At 35.0% G+C, this 13,672-nt stretch overlaps 1 protein-coding gene and 1 long non-coding RNA gene across 2 annotated transcripts in view; both read right to left on the reverse strand.

Annotated features, from left to right (window-relative positions):
* The window catches only part of LOC129443937 (NACHT, LRR and PYD domains-containing protein 3), a 104,945-nt gene that overhangs the window by 34,283 nt on the left and 56,990 nt on the right, over nt 1–13,672 (reverse strand). The window lies entirely within an intron of this gene.
* Nucleotides 2,558–13,040, reverse strand: LOC141358285 (uncharacterized). The gene is made up of 4 exons (XR_012364778.1): nt 12,850–13,040; nt 9,973–10,069; nt 2,706–2,810; nt 2,558–2,582 (listed from the first exon to the last, which is right to left on the reverse strand). It is a non-coding gene; the product is annotated as an uncharacterized lncRNA (long non-coding RNA).

Raw genomic sequence — 13,672 nt, forward strand, 5'->3', positions numbered from 1 at the left:
GAACAAGAGTTAAAATGGTAACTGTACCGAGATATAAAGAGCAACATTTCATAGAGAAACAGAAATAGCTTTCATTCCAAATGTGACCTGATTGCAAATTTGTGTTGTAAAAAAAGGTCTACAATCCCATCTGCTATATTATTACATTTTAGGCCTTCAAACTACTGAACTATTAGATATATTTTACACATTTGTTTTTCTTTATATATTTCTTTATATATTTACTGCACAGTGTTTATCAGTGCCCGGTTGGATAAGAGTCCTTAAAGAGTAACTAAACCCTAAACTAACTTTTTTTAGTTAATGATCTGTAAGAATGATGCTTTATTAGTGCTATTCATTGATTTTAGTAAGTTTTTTGACAATTGGATATAAAGTGTTTCAATACTATAATATATGGTGTAAAAACGTCTGAGTGCTGCCCTCTTCAGGTTAAATGGTGGCTATTGCAGTTGAATTTTCCTATTGGATGTTGGGTCCAAAAAATAACTTGTGACGTAAGCAGGTTCAAGCTCACCACGCCCTTGTTACGATCTCACCACACACTTGGTATGAGCTTAGTTTGTCCCCTCTATCTCCGTTGGGATCTGCCCACTTTTCTTGCATTTTTCAAATATTGCCAGTGGGCGGAGTCAGGCTCTGACCGGGGGTTTAGTTACGCTTTAAGCTAAGAAATCCCTAAGATATAAGGTTAAGGGTCCCCTTAATGAAACATGAATTCCAAGAAAAAAAACGAAGGGCTTACTTAAACAACATAAGGCTGTCAATAAGTATTTACCCTTAAATGCTACAAAAAAAAGTTGCAACAAAGTCCTTAGTAACCATTTTCCCTTAAAAACGTAAGGGACCATAACAGGTCCCTTAACGTCACACGCGATGGCTGATTTTATGGTTATTTAAAAAGAGGAGTACCGTGGCGCATTTCTACGGATCAAAATAATCCCTTGGAGAAAAGTGATGTGCAGTTATAAGGAGAATAGCGGTTTGATTGTTAGTCAATTCAAAGTGCTTCAAGTTTGAATTACTTTGAGGTTTTACTTTACAGTCTGTTATTTGACATTTCACTGTACACAAATCCGCCGTCTGTTGAACTGCGTGTGTTGATTTTTTTACGCTGTGAGGTTTTGTAACTATAGCAACCGCTTCTCCATTGCCGTGTTTTGACAGAGACTACAGCTTAGTATAAACACTTAGGTAAGGGTGACAGTTAAGAAGTTTGTGCAACGCTCTTAAAGAATTCCCTTACCTCAGGCATCTTTTCTCCGTCAGGGAAACCCTCACTTAAGGAATTTTATGCAACCGGGCACAGGCTCTTTAAATTATTTCACAGATGTATATTTTAATGCTGCTATTAATGACCAGCAACAGTGTAAAAATACAGTAAAGTCTTGATGAAATTCTTGTTAACGTACCCAATATCTAGAATTTTTCTGGATAGGTGCTGCAGACTGCATTTTAAGATTATTTATTTAAACATGATTTAATAAGGTCAACATGTTTGGTGTATCATTTACCCAAAGCCACGTTTATTGTGTTTCCGTATCTTAGGTGGAGGCTCCATAGACCAGTCACTCTTCATGGACACAGCTGGGGTCTCGACTGTGACAAAACATGAAGAGAATCCACAATTATAAGAATAAAATCTATTGCAGGTCCAGACACACACACACACACACACACACACACACAAAATGGTGCTAAACAGCACTAAAAGTGTATCAAAGGCTCGCAATCATAGAGAGGAAAACCATTTTAAGTGCTATCAGTGTTTCTTTATCTGACCTCTGCTGTCTGTTTTTATCTGTCTCTTTATCATTGTGTCTATCCAGCTCAGTCAGCACAACAAACCCTGTGACATCACAGGAGGAGGTACTGCAAGATAGTGGCACCCTTGCATTGAAAACTCTATCAAAACCTTATATTTTCTATTAAATGGTATTTTTCCAACAGGGTATAAATCCCAACAAGGTAACCAGACCTGTATAACCATAAAATTCAATTATTTTGTGATAACAACCGAATGGATGCACATTATCCTTTCTATTACACTGCAGTGTGTTTCTGTGAGGTGGATGATAAATAGACCGGTCACTTCATGGACACACAGCTGGGTTTTTTCGACAATTTTTATAAACATGAACTAGTATAATGCACAATACCATCACAAACACCAGTGTTGGTTAAAAGTAAATACTAAAACAAATAGTGTAGCATTTACCCAAAGCCACGTTTATTGTGTTCTTGTAAATCAGGTAGGTCCAGACTTTTTATCACACGCGCACACACGCGCACACATGCGCGCACACACACACACACACACACACACACACACACACACACACACACACACACACACACACACACACACACACACAGCTAAACAGCATTAAAAGTGGATTACTAGCTTGCAATCATAGAGAGGATTTTAAGTGCTATTAGTGTTCATCTTTCTTTATCTGACCTCCGCTGTCTGTTTTTATCCGTCTCTTTATCATTGTATCTATCCAGCTAAGTCTGCAAAAACAACCCTGTGATATCACGAGAGGAGGTACTTCAAGATGATGGCACCCTTGCATTAAACACTGTAACAACACATTTATTTACTATTAAATAATTACATTTTAGTATTTGTTATATATTTTTCCAAGACAAATAGTTATGTAAATATGATTTAATAAGGTCAACATGTTTGGTGTAGCATTTACCCAAAGCCACGTTTATTGTGTTCCTGTAAATCAGGTGGAGGATCCATAGACCAGTCACTCTTCATGGACACACAGCTGGGGTCTGATCTGTCCATCTGGACTCGACTGTGACAAAACATGAAGAGAAAATGTGACAAAGATAGTGTAATATAGATGGCTGTATAAGATAGGAGGTCCTGCTGACTTTTTTTATTAATAAATTGGTTCAATGACAAAGATATAGCTCAAAGCAGTGATAATGGGTCAATGCACAACACTTTATAATGGCTCATAATAACACAATGCAGTAAATATGAACCTGTCTGTGAAATTTAGGTTAGTCTCATAATATAATGTAATGATATTACAAGCATCAAAGTTTGATTTCACTCATTGATTTCACTCATTGACATGGCCTTACTCAGTCATTATTAACTCTTTCCCTGCCACTGACGAGTTAACTCTTCAATTAAGAGAAAATGCTTCCCTGCCAATGATGAGTTTTTCTGGTAATCCGCAATACCGCTACACTATTCACCAGATGCGCTCTTAAGCAACTTATGCAACCCCTCCCCCTAAAAAGTTCAGACACAGCATGTGTTTTGATCGTCGCTCTAAATCTGATTTCCATCAGAAGTCTTTCAAAAAATAAAAAATTAAATTATCTCAGCTTTTTGCTCAAAATTTGGTATTTTTGAAGAAACCTACCCATATTTGAGAGGTGATAAAAAGAGAACAAATGAAGGTAGGATGAACCTTTTTTTTGTGAAAGCAGAGGTTCTGTTCTTTTATTTTATATTGTATGTTTATATACTGAAAGAAGACTATTTTCTGGAAGACATTAAACTTTTATGAAAATCATAAAAAATGCTGGCTGGCAACTTTAAGAAACTCTGGTAGGGAAAGAGTTAAAGATATCAAGGTTATATTTGAAGAGTTTGGTTCCAAAACGCAATAAATCCATTTTGACAAATTTTGGTAAAAACGTGTTTTCTATACCAAGAAAGTGACAAGATGAAAACAACTATTTTCTGTTACAAACTTTCACATAGCATCTTTAGGTTATAAAAACATAAAAAATTCAAATCCATAAGTTGATTTTCAAAGATTTAGTATAAAAACTGATAATTTTTTCCACAAAATGCAATAAATCCATGACAAGTTTTTATTCTAAATGCTATAAATCTATTGAATCAATAGCCTATATAAATGTGCATTCATCTTTGCCATGTTATATTCATTTAGTTGACTAGTTGTAAACACTAATTAAAAATATAAACATTAATGTCATTAATCAAAACACTTACTTTGTCATATTAAGATCACTGTCATTGCGGTTACGTCGTCGCTTAACGTCTTTCACAGAGATCAGCTGTAAAATGTTTTTGGTCCTGCTCGATTTTCGTTGACTTTGAGTAAAATTATGTAAAGTTTTTCATAAGATCCTCTGGGGTCAATGTGTTAGCATGAGAAGCTTGATGCTGTCGGGAGAACAAGCACCCGTCTCCCGAGTGCCTCTCAGGGAAATTGTTAGATGCTGATGGCTTACGTTTCTTTCCCATCACAGAAAACCATCACAGGTTTATCAATGCTATTTGTAGGGATGTCCCAATCCGATCACGTGATCGGAAATCGGCCCCGATCGCGTGGTTTCAGACTCGATCGGAATCGGACGTTACCTCCCGATCAGGACTCGGATACATTTGCATATGCAGGGTTTAAAATCCATTAAGGTCTCGCTCTGCTCCGCGCCAGTGTACGCGCTGCGCTGTTGCGTGTGAACTGATGAGAAGAGAATAGGCTTGTTCGACTTCATGCAGCGGCGCAACAACCGGCAGCCGGATGACGTCTTAGTTCCGCGAGAGCGATTTAAAAGCAAACTCCTCCGTATGATTTCGCGGATCACTCTCGCGGTAGTTTGACGTCACCCGGCTGTCGATTGTTGCGGCGGCGCATGAAGTCGAACAAGCCTATTGACGTGCTTTCAAATTCATTCATAGGCTTCGCACTCGTGCGTGCAAGGAACCCACGACAAAACCGGGTTTTTACCGCTCATTTAAACAACGCGTTGATCGTTTTTGTCACCATGTGCTCAGACGCAGCTCCGCGTCTCACTCAGAACCTCAAGAACGCGCATTCGCGCAGGATACTGTAGAGATGAGAGATAGAGGTAAGAATGGTGCCCACGTCGAGAAAACTTAATAGAAGTCTAGAAACAAAGTATTAAAGTATGTCTAGCCATGTCACTCATCTCATTACAATATGTTAACTTGATAACTGGATACTACGGAGCCCTTCTGGTCACCCCCTGGAAAAAAGAAAACAATCCGTGATCACAGTTTTGTAATTCGTCCCCTCAGTTTATAAACCGTACTCACGGATTATTAAACTGTTCCCTCAGTTTTACAAACCGTGCGCTCGGATTAATAAACCGTACGCACGAGTTAACAATCCGTGCTCTTAGATTTGTAAACCGTACCCTCAGTTTTTGCAATCCGTACCCACGAATTTATAAACCGTGCGCACGCTTTTGCAATCTGTTCTCACAGTTTTGCTAACTGGATTTGTAGCCCCTCCCTCATTTTAGAAATCGCTATTCATTCTTATTCATTCTTTCCAAGTTTGCTATTAATGTTTGATATTTTCGGAAATTAATAAAGTTTAAACCGTGTTAAGCTGTTTTATACGTTCCTAACTGGAAACGTGCTTTAATATTTACGAAATATTTTAATCGGATGCTACAGTAAGATATCTTTGTGTAAAATTAACATATGTTATTTAGATTTATTCATCAAATAAAATAAATATTTAACTAACAAATGATTTCTACATATCCTTAATATTTTAATCAATATATTTGAGAATGCCACACTTAGGCTTGCTATATATTTTCGTTTTTAATTGCTCATTTCAAATTCATATTTTATGTATTTAACATCAGCTTATTAGGTAAGATTAAAAGATTATTAAGAGCTGCACAATTATTTACATATAAGTTTTATATACATATAATTCTTAATTATTGTAAATCAATATTATTATATCTGATTATCAATATATTTGAGAATTTCACACTTAAATATTTACACGTTTTAAAACTTATAATAATAATTGCTCATTTAAAATTAATATTTTATGTTTAACATCAACATAACATCGACAATCAAACATTTTTACATTGTAGCCTATTATTTGAGTAAATTTAGGCAAACAAAGTAGATCACGTGTTAATTTAAAAATCAACAAAGCAAACGGGTTTTATTCAGCAGCAGATGAAATTGTGTCTTTTGCAGACAATAAACATCTCCGAATCTCCTCAAAAATCCTGGTATGTGTGGAGTATGAGTAATTACATTTACAATATAGGTGCAGGATTCTGCTGATCCACCTGTCTGGAATTAAGAAGTGATTCTGCAACCTCTCAGAGTTTATTCAGCTCATTGTATTTGTAAAATGTACTGTTTGGCATTTTTGGAGTTTCATGATGACTGTAGAGTTATGTCATGTGTAAATAAATGTTAAAAAAAATAATTGTGTACAATTGCTTTGTTCATCGTTCATAAAGGATGGTATGAAATAAATTCACTTTACATTAAGTAAATTCAACTCATTTTTTATTTAAATAAAATTCATAAAAAACAGCTACATCTACTTAACATTTGCAATTACTTATTTTTACTCAATTTTATTTTTAATAGGAAATCAATTTAATTATTGTTAATACCAGATTTAAAGCTTTCAAATTTACTCAGTATTTGTAAGTATAAAATGTTTTACCAAAAATTGAATAAATCATAGTAAATGTTTTACAGAGTGTGGCTCATATACCCGCTCATTGTGCATTAAAAATATGACCAGAAATTGATTCTTTTACACACATTTCAAAGAGCACAGCTATTTTAACACTTTGGTGACCTAAATAAATACGTACAATACACATAGTCACGATTATTCTAGCAGTATTTGCACAGAAAGCTGTTACCCAGTTAATATAACAGTATAACTTCAAGTATTCAGATAAAAAAACTTTACGCAAGGACAAAGACAATATTTAATTAAAAGTACAAATTTTAAGTTTAAATATTAATAAACTCCAAACTTATCTGGATTTTTTAAAGAGTTTCTCTCATGTTTGTCATCCCAGAAGTTTCCTTTGATGATTATTTTCTCATTGATCCTTAAATTAACATGTGATATACTTAATTTCTAACTACTTTTTTGCTTACATTAGCTCAGATAATAAACCTAATGTAAAAATGTTTCACCAAAAAATTAAGTAAATCATAATAAAAGTTTGGCATGAAGTTGATGTTAAATGCAAATAATATTGATTTACAATAATTAAGAATTATAGGTATATAAAACTTATATGTTTATAATTGTGCAGCTCTTAATAATCTTTTAATCTTACCTAATAAGTTGATGTTAAATACATAAAATATGAATTTGAAATGAGCAATTAAAAACGAAAATATATAGCAAGCCTAAGTATATTGATTAAAATATATAGGATATGTAGGAATCATTTGTTAGTTAAATACTTATTTTATTTGATGAATAAATCTAAATAACATGTTAATTTTTCACAAAGATATCTGTTTACTGTAGCATCCGATTAAAATATTTCGTAAATATTAAAGCACGTTTCCAGTTAGGAACGTATAAAACAGCTTAACACGGTTTAAACTTTATTAATTTCCGAAAATATCAAACATTAATAGGAAACTTGGAAAGAATGAATAAGAATGAATAGCGATTTCTAAAATGAGGGAGGGGCTACAAATCCAGTTAGCAAAACTGTGAGAACAGATTGCAAAAGCGTGCGCACGGTTTATAAATTCGTGGGTACGGATTGCAAAAACTGAGGGTACGGTTTACAAATCTAAGAGCACGGATTGTTAACTCGTGCGTACGGTTTATTAATCCGAGCGCACGGTTTGTAAAACTGAGGGAACAGTTTAATAATCCGTGAGTACGGTTTATAAACTGAGGGGACGAATTACAAAACCGTGATCACGGATTGTTTTCTTTTTTCCAGGGGGTGACCAGAAGGGCTCCGTAGGATACAACTGATTGTATAGTTTAATAAAATAATGTATTTTGATTATACAGATTAATTACGACCTAACTATAGGTATAACTGCTGACCAGCTTAGGGAATCTCTATGGCTAATTTATAAGATATATTGCTGAATCAGTATGTTGTTTTTCTTGTTAATTGAGTCTGGGTAGCCTAGAATTATTCAAGGAGGTTGATTCTTATAACTTCCTTCAAAGTTTGATCAATTGTGCATAATGACATGTGCAACAAATGCATATAGGGTGTCAGACTCATAGATTTGCATAATTTAAAGTTCAGGTTTTAAAGTTTGGGGCAACATGTGGCACAGCTTCAAAACTGAAACTTATAAAATCCTATCAGAGGTCCAAAATGTCATTGAAACACACCAGTGGCTTTGCTGTCATCAGGATTAAACATTTTACCCCTCGAACCCTCCCTTCCAACAGAGCCTCTCCACAAAATAAATCCCAATTTAACACCTGTACATATACTATATATATTCTCATTATTTTTTAACACATCTATAGTTATGCGCTGTCATAGAGTTAGACTCTTTTGACTCCACACAGAAACAGCAATGCGTGCGGCATGACATTAGGAACATCCTGGTTCTGTTTTTTTTCGCTCTTATTTATTCTTTTTTTATATATTATAGAAGTATCGGATCGGGACTCGGTATCGGCAGATACTCAAAATCAAATGACTCGGACTCGAGGGCAAAAAAACCTGATCGGGACATCCCTATATTAAAGTATTATTTTGTTTTGTTTGTTGATCACGAAGTACAAAGTAGATGAGGAAAACTAGGACTCCGTGTACTCAGCGCGTCCGCCATTGTTTGTTTACATTGCGTGACTGGTGGGCTGTAATATCAGAAATAGATTTATTGCGTTCTGTAAAAAAGGAGGAGTGGCGTTTATCGCATTTTGGCAAAAAAGGGAGAAAAGATGACAGAATAACACGGCGGATATTGGATTTTGCGTAAAATTAAGAATTTACTTTTAACTACTGACCTGATATAATACTGATTTTGGCAGTAACTCATTTTTTTTTCAAAAATGGCGTTTAGCGCGTTTTGGAACCAAACTCTTCATATATTTTTACATAATGTTCTTTACATATGTAATAGAGGTTGACTGATATGTTTTTTTCTCTAGCCAATGCCGATATTTAGAAATCATAAAAACTATTATGACTGGTCTTTTTACCATGCTTTTTATTGCTATGTAGGATAAAACCTTTTTTGGTATACCTGATAAATTATTTAATCATAAAGTTAACATAGTAAACGTCTATTTTTTTAGTTTAGACTGTTATTTAGGGCAAATCTTTATAAACACTCTCAAAGCACATTAACATTCTCATTTCTGAGGTGCTGTGAGTGATGGATTGTGCTGACAGTTATGGCTTGTACTTGTTCTGGCTGCTTTAAATTCACGCGATCACGCTATTGTTTACTAAAGCTATATGTGAACAAGGCACGGCTGCGGTCTCACACGTCATGGTCAGGAAGAGATCTGCTTGCAGCAAGAAGAGGCATCACGAGTTCTACATCACAAAGTTTTTGATCTCTTTCTTCATTTAGTGACATTAACTTAAATATGTGTAGACAAAAATATATGTTAATGATTTCCGATTGATGTCTTATGAAGAAAATTACTTTACAATGTTAAGGGAGAAGTTTTGGATATTTTATCTAAAAATTAATTGACGACTTACTGCAATATCTGTAAAGTGTTTATTTATCTGTCAATAAATATCTGTTTTCAATTAATTCAATTATTTATATATTTTATAAAATACAATGTTATTTACGTTAAGAATAAGCTCCAGGTCATGTGAACAATAAACACTGTTTAACACATTATTTTTAGTTTGATTATTTGCATTCAGGCATATAACAATATTGAGGTTAGGGAAACGTCAGAACATTGAGACAACGTTCACCTAACTTTCGCACAAGGTTAGGGGAACGTTCCCAAAACCTAGAGAAAACGTTCTACTGACGTCAAGAAAACTTTCATGGGGAATCAGCAGGTAACGTTATGGTGTCTGTTCTGGGAACCAAGCGCTAACGTTCCCCAAACGTTCTGGGAACCAAAAATTGTTAGCTAGGAGGTTGCCCCTCATTCAGAACTCAAAATACAGGTTGCTATCTAAACTAGACTTTTAACATTCTGGTTTTAAGTTTAGTGATTGCATGACACTATGCGCAAATATTCATACCTCATGTTTTAATGCAAGACAGAGACAGTACGAGGAGACGGAAACACCCACTGGAATACTAAATGAATGTTGAATCAGATAAACTCTGACCTGCCATCTGGAAAAAAAACCCAAATAAAATGTAAATAGCAATTAGAAAGAGACAACAGCTAACAACATATGAAGAGTTTGGTTCCAAAACGCAATAAACGCCATTTTTGAAAAAAATGAGTTACTGCCAAAATCAGTATTATATCAGGTCAGTAGTTAAAAGTAAATACTTAATTTTACGCAAAATCCAATACCCGCCGTGATATTCTGTCATCTTTTCTCCCTTTTTCCCAAAATGCGACAAACGCCACTGCTCCTTTTTTACAGAATGCAATAAATCCATTTCTGATATTACAGCGGACCATTCACGCAATGTAAACAAACATGGCGGCGCGCTGACTACACGGAGTCCTATGCTGCGTCCGAAACAGCCTACTACTTACTATATAGTACGCGAAAAGCAGTAGGCGAGGCGAGTAGTATGTCCGAATACATAGTATTCGAAAAACAGTATGCGAAAAGTACCCGGATGACCTACTACTTCCGGCTAGATTTTGCAGTGTGCATACGATGGACGCTTCACTATCCCATGATGCCCCGGGAGAGGAGTTATCCAACGAAGAAGACGAGGCATGCGGTTGTTTTCGCGCTGAAATGACATGACGTGATGACGACGTATATCACGTGATGTAGCAACATGGCGGATGTAGTATGTCCGAATCTCATTCATACTACCAGGATTCATACTATACAGTACCTACTGTTTTAACGGAAAGTAAGTAGGTACTTCATCTAATTCAGTACATACTATACAGTATGCGGTTTCGGACGCAGCCTTAGTTTTCCTCATCTACTTTTTACTTCGTGATCAACAAACAAAACAAAATAATACTTTAATAGCATTGCCAAACATGTGATGGTTTTCTGTGACGGGAAAGAAACGTAAGCCATCAACAGCTAGTGATGGCCAAACGAGGCTTCCTGAACCAATGAGGCTTTCCAGCCCATTGGTTCGCCAAAAGGTTCATTTACCCGAAGCCTCATGAAACACTGTGCTCTCCAGTGACCCCTGCTGTGCAAAGCAATGTATCGCACACGCACACAAATCTATTCATTTTGAGCAACCAAATTGTCATGGTGTGGGCTTTTGAATAAAGTATATTAAAGAAAGTATTTTACTCTGCTTGTGTTAACCTATGTACACACAACTCACACATACACAACTTTGTGTTCAACTATACAGTAGTTCTTGAGTTAGTGATAACAGTGAATGCACAAAATAAAGAAATGAAGAGTTTCGTTGCAAAACGAGATAAATCCATTTTTTAACATTTTTGTCAAAACATGTTTATTATTACGTTATCATGTTATTATTTTGTTTTATGGTGCTACTTAGCTGTATTTTTTAAGTTATGAAGGTTTAAATCAAAACAAACCAACTGCAGTTGCATTGAAATTAATTGGAATGCACAACCAAAAAACAAGATTTCTGAACAATTAAAAAACGGTGGTTATCTCGTTTTGCAACGAAACTCTTCAAATTATCGTGAGTGCAGTGCTTATTGAACTGGGGCTGCAATAGTGCAATGCTTATGGGACTGGAAGTGTGGAACAGCAAAATGCAACATGGAAAAGGGTTTACTTGTTTTAATTTAAAAACAAAAGTTTTTTAACAGTATTTGGATTGAGGCGGTTTCTGTTTTTAGAAAACACCCTATCACAGGGCACTGATGATGATGCTGGACAACATAAGAAGATCAGTGCCAGCTAATATAAATTGGGATATTGGACCTTTGTTCCAATATCCCAATGGATCCTCAGTCCTTCTAGGTTATCCCTTATACAGTCTAGTCTTATAATAATAATAACAGCAGCAATAATATAAAATAATAAATATAGGCTATATAATATAATTACGTATTATTAGAACTAGACATGTGCTAATTTACTCTAATGATCTACTGAACTAGGCTATGTATAAATTACTCTAATAATCTACTAAACTAAGTGTAATATAATATATAATACAGGCTATTATATATAATGATAACTATACTAGAAACTCACTACATCCTCGCCACTACTCGCTACAACCAACACTTTAACATCAATGCAAACGTACTGCAAAACCCACAAGAGGCGCGAGTTTCGAACCGTAAGCGAAACTCAGAATGAAGCAGTGACGTATTCAACAGAAAACGAGGCCTCGTTTGTCATCGTCACGTGATTTTCACGGAAACGATACAAGCCTCGAATCGGGGCTTCATCTGGAACGCCCCTTTTTGCTCGACACAAGCTCCGGAGCCTCGCTTCAGATGTCCCATCACTATCAACAGCTAATAATTTCCGCGAGAGGCACTCGGTTGCTTGCTCTCCAGACAGCATCAAGCTTCTCATGCTAAAACATTGTGTTCTTAATATAACAAAGTAAGTGTTTTGGTTAATGCCATTAATGTTTATTTTTTAATCATTGTATACCACTAGTCAACTAAATAAATATAAAATGGTAAAGATGAATGCACATTTATACATTGATTTAATAGATTTATAGCATTTTGAAATAAAAAATTCGTTTTTATAATAAATCTTTGAAAATCAAGTTATGGATTTGAATTTTTTATGTTTTTATAACCTAAAGATGCTGTGTGAAAGTTTGTAACAGAAAATACTGGTTTTCATCTTGTCACTTTCTTGGTATAGAAAACACGTTTTTACCGAAATTTGTCAAAATGGATTTATTGCGTTTTGGAACCAAACTCTTCATAAAATGTGTCACGCCATGACAGTGCCATCTTGTTTTTATGGCGTCGTTCGATGCACTTCAACATACCGTATTCCCCCACTCACCTACGTCGAAATAAGAGTTATCCTGTCTTGAACAACGCGTACATTTCTTTAAAACGCGCCTGTTAAAACAATCTGTTTTAACAGAAGTTTTTGTTTACTAATCGCAGTACTAAAATGGCGCCGCCGCCAGGCTACGTTTACTTTCACTTTTGAATTGAAACACCAAACACGCTGGCGCCACCTGCTGGTCAAAATAGTGTAAAAGCAGATCTGTCCAAACATTTTACACTTCTTTTTACAAAATAATAGTAAGATTGAAATATGTTTTTTTTTAATCATTTATTACCTTTATTTAACCAGAAAGAAAACTCATTGAGATTAAAAATCTCTTTTCCAAGAGCGTTCTCTTAATTTAACTTAATTAAGACATAATTAAAAGTGTATTGTGTGTTTTTTTTTAGTTTTATTTATGGCAAACAAATAATTAAAATTACTTAATTATGCAGAACTTTGTCATTAAATGTGTCTATAAATATTTGACACTGGTCATTTGTGATCAACTCCCCTTAGTGGTGAATCATCGGAGTTTCGAGACGCAATGAAGCATCGTTTGCTCAAATCACATGACTTTGCCAGTTAGAAACACGCTCCGAACCAATTGATTCGAAACAAAAGATTCGTAAAAGTTTCGAAGCCTCATCATTTTGACAAAAGGCTTATATCTTAAATATACTAGTCAACATTTGAAGTGGATCAAAACCTTTCATACAAGTTGTCTTAAAACCAATACCCAGACCTGTTCTTGTCTTAGGACAACTTTGATTAACTTTTTTGATCCACTTCAAATGTTGACTAGTGTATAATGTTCTTACATTCATATGTA

This window comes from Misgurnus anguillicaudatus, chromosome 3 (assembly GCF_027580225.2).
Source record: "Misgurnus anguillicaudatus chromosome 3, ASM2758022v2, whole genome shotgun sequence".
Classification (NCBI taxonomy): domain Eukaryota; kingdom Metazoa; phylum Chordata; class Actinopteri; order Cypriniformes; family Cobitidae; genus Misgurnus; species Misgurnus anguillicaudatus.